Raw genomic sequence first — 6723 nt, forward strand, 5'->3', positions numbered from 1 at the left:
GACGCCAGCCAAAATCCAGCCTTGAAAGAAGGCCTTTCCAAGGACAGCAGTCTTGGGCTTTTTTGTTAGCTTTCTCTTTCTTTCTTTCTTTTTCCCATAGATACCTAGCACTCTGTTAGAGAAAGAGGAATGCTTAAGGAAGATGATTTCTAAGTTGTATGAAGGATAGATAATGCTATGGACTTAATTGTGTCTGTCCCCATACACAAAAAAAATTCCATAGGTTAAAGCCCTAACCCCTAATTTGACTGTATTAGAGACAGGGTCTTTAGGAGGTAATTACAGTCAAATGGTTAAATGCTTAAATGTCATAAGAGGGGAACCCTAATTCAATAGGACTGTGGCCTTATAAGAAAATGAAGAGAGAGAACTCTCTCTCTCCACCATGTGAAGGCTCAGTGAGAAAACAGCCATCTGCAAGCCAGGAAAAGAGTTGATCAGTAACTGAGTCAACTAGTACCTTGATCTGGGACTTCCAGCCTCCAGAACTGTGAGAAAATAAATTTCTGTTTAAGCCACTCAGTCTGTGGTAGTTTGTTGTCAACAAGCCAACTAAGGTAAGAAAAAGACTATTGCAGACAGATAGATGTGCAAAGTTCCCGAGGTGAGGCAGAGAGATTTGAAAAGCTGTAAGTAAATGTGACTGTTCCCAATCCTGTTCTCTCCTAGGGCGATTTCACCCCATTTCCACATCCAGGCAGAGGCCAAGTTCGATTGCCTTTGCCTTCCCAGTACCCGGCAATTCCCTGCCCATCTCCATGGCCATCTCGCCTTGATTACTGCATCTATATCCTTATATGTTTCTTGCCTCTAGTCTCTCTCCTCTCAGTAAGTTTTCTATACTTCCCAAAAGATGAAGTGGATCAAGTCACTATCCTGCTTTAACATCATCAGTGGTTCTTGATAGATAAACTTCAGGATACAATCCAAATTTCCAAGCATAGCCCTTAGTGATCTGACCCTTCTCTCTCCAGGCTCAATCCCACACCTCTGGCCTCACATTTACTATTGCCCCATACACATGATCCAAATGGTGTAACTCAGACATTAGTTCCTGCATATGTATTGCTGGTTTGATCATGATTGCATTTTTTATTGTGGTTGAATATATATAACTCAAAATTTACCATCTTAACTATTTTTTAGTACATGGTTCTACAGCAGTAAGCACAGGTGACCCTCAAACAATGTGGAGGTTAGGTTTCAACCCTCTATCAGTTGAAAATCTGAATATAACTTATTGGTCCCCTGTATCTGCACTTTCTCCTATATCCATGGCTCTACATTCAAGGATCCAGCCAACCACAGATCATGTAGTATTGAAGTATTTACTACTGAAAAGTCCCACATATAGGTGGGTCTGCACAGTTGAAATCCTCATCGTTAGGTGATCTGTTGTAATTCATATTGTTGCGCAACCAGTCTCCAGAACTCTTTTCATCTTGGCAAAACAGAAACTCTATATTCATTAAATGGCAACTCCTTTCTTCCCTCTCTCCAGCCTTTGTCAGCTGTCATTCTACTTTATCTCTTTGAACCCCACTCCAGTACTCTTGCCTGGAAAATCCCATGGATGGAGGAGCCTGGTGGGCTGCAGTCCATGGGGTCGCTAAGAGTCAGACATGACTGAGCAACTTCACTTTCACTTTTCACTTTCATGCTTTGGAGAAGGAAATGGCAACCCACTCCAGTGTTCTTGCCTGGAGAATCCCAGGGATGGGGGAGCCTGGTGGGCTGCTGTCTATGGCGTCGCACAGAGTCAACACGACTGAAGCAACTTAGCAGCAGCAGCAGCAGCAGCAGATACCTAGAGCTTCCCTGGTAGCTCAGCTGGTAAAGAATTCACCTGCAGTGCAGGAGACCCCAGTTCAATTCCTGGGTCTGGAAGATTCCCTGGAGAAGGGATAGGCTACCCACTCCAGTATTCTTGGGCTTGCCTGGTGGCTCAGCTGGTAAAGAATCTGCCTGCAATGCAGGAGACCTGGATTCGATCTCTGGGTTGGGAAGATCCCCTGGAGGGCATGACATCCACTCCAGTATTCTTACCTGGAGAATCCCATGGACAGATGTGCCTGGCGGGCTACAATCTATAGAGTCGTAAAGAGTTGGACACAACTGAACAGCTAAGTATACACAAAGCCCAGGACTACCAACCCACCTTCAGGTACTGAGAATACACATATGCTTCACCCCTGCTACTTAAAAAAAAAAAAAAAAAATTTATTTTATTCATTTTATTTATTTGGCTGCACCAGGTCTTAGTTGGGGCATGCAGGATCTTCTATCTTCATTGTAGTATGGGGGATCTCTAGTTGCAGCATGAAAAATCTTTCAGCTGTGGCACATGGAATCTAGTTCCCTGACCACGGATTGAACCTGGGCCCCCTGCATTGTTAGCATGGGGTCTTAGCTACTAGAACACCAGGGAAGTCCCACACGTGATTACTTTGGCACAAGCTGTTATGAAAGCCTTCCTCTGAAGACAATGCTCTATGTTCTAAGCATTTTACATGATTACATCTTCATCTTTAACCACCCCACTCCAGTACTCTTGCCTGGAAAATCCCATGGACGGAGGAGCCTGGTAGGCTGCAGTCCATGGGGTTGCGAAGAGTCGGACACGACTGAGCGACTTCACTTTGACTTTTCACTTTCATGCATTGGAGAAGGAAATGGCAACCCACTGGACGGGGGAGCCTGGTGGGCTGCCGTCTATGGGGTCGCACAGAGTCGGACACGACTGAAGCGACTTAGCAGCAGCAGCAGCAGCAGCAGAAGTAAGCACCTCTATTATCTCCACTTTATAGATGAGGAAACTGAGGTACAGAGCAGCTAAATGACTTGCTAGAGCTCATACAGATAAGATGTTATACATATCATGCTGCTGATTTCAACTGTGCCCATCTACCTGATGAATTATTTATTTATTTTACACCTGGTGAATTCTTATTCATCCTTCACTACCCAACTCAAGCATCACTGTCTCCACGACACTTTCTCGCTCCTCGGGAGTTAACCACTCACTTCCTTCCCGGCAGTACCACTGTGCCTTGGTCACACCCGGAAATTATGTTTGTCTAATATGTCTATTTCGGAGAAGGCAATGGCACCCCACTCCAGTACTTTTGCCTGGAAAATCCCATGGACAGAGGAGCCTGGTGGGCTGCAGTCCATGGGGTCAAGAAGAGTCAGACACAACTGAGCGACTTCACTTTCACTTTTCACTTTCATGCATTGGAGAAGGAAATGGCAACCCACTCCAGTGTTCTTGCCTGGAGAATCCCAGGGACGGGGAAGCCTGGTGGGCTGCTGTCTCTGGGGTCGCACAGAGCCGGACACGACTGAAGCGACTTAGCAGTAGCAGCAATGTGTCTATTTAGGAACCGGCCCAAGCCCTGCATAGAGCTCAGGTCGCACATAAGAATTACCCTGCACCTTGGAAGTCCCCACATTTATTTCCTGAATAAACTGACTAATCTCTACCTCATTTTTGTCTCTTGGTATCAACTTACCAGCCCTCACTCATCCTCAGCTCCTTGCTTGCATTTAGCCCTTCACTTGGACACACTGTTTACCAATATTGCCAAATCTACTTCACATTCCATCTTTCCTGAACGCTCCCTCTTTTGACAGAAAATCTCTTTCATCATGATGCAGGGGAGTTGCTACCACAGGCAGCCCTCACTGGGCAGAGTTGATCCACCAACACGGTTCTGGACAATTCATATTTATTTTATTCAGCTGTTTTCTTTGGTTTCACTCAAGCTGCTTCATGGGGCAGGGGAGTTACTGAAAGAATTGAGGCCTTACTTGAAATCAGGAAAGCTAGACAACCAGGTTCAGGAAGAATAAGAACACTATTCTGCACATTCTTTCCAAATGTCATAGCATCTACTTATTTATGGTGTCTGCTTCTTCATAATTTTTATTTGTCATGACCTCATGATTCTCTCCATCCAAATGTTCAGCTTCAGCTCTTCTAAATGCCTAATTTGTATGTGTTTCTTATTTCAGCTTTCCAAAAAGCTGAATGGTCCCAGCTCACTATTTCATATCATGTCATGAAACATCCAATACTGTCCATTCTGTGGAATGGCAGTCCTTGAGCCTAGAGTTAAACTCAATCCAGTCAGCTATGACAGTGGGCACGGGGTCAAATTATGCAAAAATTTACCAACTTGGCTGGACTTTCAGCAGAGGGAGATAAACATGTTTAAGGTGTTTTCCCTTAAAGAGGGGTGTGATATGGGAAGTCCCATGATTCAGGTATGGAATAATTTAGACTAATGATTCTTTAATATTTTTGATCATAGATTTTTCTGAGAATCAGATGAAAGTTATGAGTCCTCCCCAAGAAGAAGTTCTCTTAGGCAGAAAATTTTACACATACCTTTGAGGTGTATGTGGATCCCAGCATCCATCCATGGAACATCCCTCAAAATACTGTAGGTCTACAGTCTATCCATGTGCAAGCATGTACAGTCGCTTCAGTCGTGTCCAACTCTTTGCCACCCTATGGACTGTAGCCTGCCAGGCTCTTCTGTCCATGGGATTCTCCAGACATGAAGGAAAGATGGCATGCAAAGAATACTGGAGTGGGTTGCCTTACCCTCCTCCAGGAGATCTTCCTGACCCTGGTATGAAACCTGTGTCTCCTGCAACTCCTGCATTGCAGGCAGATTCTTTACCGCTAAGTCAATGGGAAAACCCCACAGTCTATCCACAGACCACCTCAAAGGCAGCCACTAATATCACATTTGTATTTGTATCTCTTGTGTCTATCACTGAGCTTGACACAAAATAGTCTTCAAAAAGAATTTTTTTAATAAATAAATTGAAGAATTCATTCATTGATTAAGGTTTTTCCAAGGCAGATAGAAGCTAAATTTGGATTTGATATGAAGGGCATTGAAGAGCCATCTTGTTTGGTTCTTTTATTGTGTTTCATTTTTAAGCAAGCAACTAACCAGAGCTGTACTGTAGAGAAATGTGTTTTTAACAGTCAGTAGAACAACTGGAGGGCAAGAAACCAATTAGAAAACTGGAGGAAAGAGGGAATGAAAACCTAAACTAGAACCCTGGAGGTAGAATATAACCAGATCCAAGAGAGGAAATAAAACTGATGGTACCTAGCACTGGATAAGATTTGGGGGGTAAGAAAGGTATTTAGAGTCCAAACCTGGCTCCAAAACTCTCCAGTCAGGAGAACAGAAGAATAACAGTATCATTAGCAGAGATAAGCAGGATAGGAGAGAAATAGACTCAGGGAAAACAAGTATCTCTTTAATTGAGTTTAAGGCTCAGGTGAGACTTTCAAGTGGATTCAAGAATAACTAAAACTGTGGTCTGGTGTAGGTGAGAAGAGATGAAGATCTCTTCAGAAGTGACCAGCTGAGGCTGCAAGAAAAGAGATGTCAGGAAGCAGTTTACACAATGCCCTGCAACCCTTTATCTTCCTTTCTCATCTATTTCAGTTCTTGAAGCCCTCTCAAAACCATCCTTTTATCTAATAGTCATAACAATCTTGTGCAGTAGGAAAGGAAAGGGCACCTACTTTTACAGGTAAGGAAATGGAAGCTCAGAGGACTGAGGGGTTTTGCCAAAACTGTTGCCTTGAAGTAATTACAGATACCTGCTTCCCTGGTGACTGGGTGGTAAAGAATCAGCCTATCTACACAGGAGACGTTCCATCCTGCCTCTCCTGAACAGACAGGAGACCCTGGAAAATATGCCCTGGAGAAGGTAGTGGCAACACACTCCAGTATTATTGCCTGGGAAATGCCATGGACAGAGGAGCCTGGCGAGCTACAGTCCATGGGGTCGCAAAAGGTTCAGACGACTTAGCGACTAAACAATTACAGATCCAGGATCAGAATCCAGAGCTTCTGATTCTTCATACAACTCCGTTGCCAACTGCACAGAGGTAAGACCCCGACTTGCACGGGTCAGTAGTTTGTGGTCGTACTGCACCGTTGCAGTACTTTGGGGTGTAGGGTCTTGCTTTAACTCTTAATCGGTTTATAGAGACATTTGAGACAATGATGCTCCAGTTTGCACAAATCATCACCGTTTAGTCCGTTAATTACATCCAGTGTGAAACCAGACAGCCCTGGTTTCTAGGAAACGTGTACTCTGCAATTATAGCCAACATTCCGAGTTGCTAGTCTTTTAAAGGGATCGCTCCGCTTTTAGGCGGAGAAGGCAATGGCACCCCACTCCAGTACTCTTGCTTGGAAAATCCCATGGACGAAGGCGCCTGTTAGGCTGCAGTCCATGGGGTCGCTAAGAGTCTGACACGACTGAGCGACTTCACTTTCACTTTTCACTTTCATGCATTGGAGAAGGAAATGGCAGCCCACTCCAGTGTTCTGGCCTGGAGAATCCCAGGGACAGGGGAGCCTAGTGGGCTGCTGTCTATGGGGTCGCACAGAGTCGGACACGACTGAAGTGACTTAGCACAGCCGCCTTTAGGAAGGAGCAGAAATAGCTGGTGAGTTCCTACATGGAAGACCGGTGGACTTGAACAGACTTCCCAAAGACCGCTACGCAAAAGTTTAAATTCAGAAAAGACCAACATCTTCACTGTTCACAAGACAGGGAGAGAGAGATTGTTTAAGGCTCCGTGAGGACAATGGGGTTTTGTGTGAGTTTTAAGGTGAAACTGCGCGTTTGGCAAACAAAGGCCACAGCGACGAGCCCGGATCTACGGAGCGGGGGGGTGGG

Source organism: Bison bison, unplaced genomic scaffold, assembly GCF_000754665.1.
Source record: "Bison bison bison isolate TAMUID 2011002044 unplaced genomic scaffold, Bison_UMD1.0 scf7180017864381, whole genome shotgun sequence".
NCBI classification, from domain to species: domain Eukaryota; kingdom Metazoa; phylum Chordata; class Mammalia; order Artiodactyla; family Bovidae; genus Bison; species Bison bison.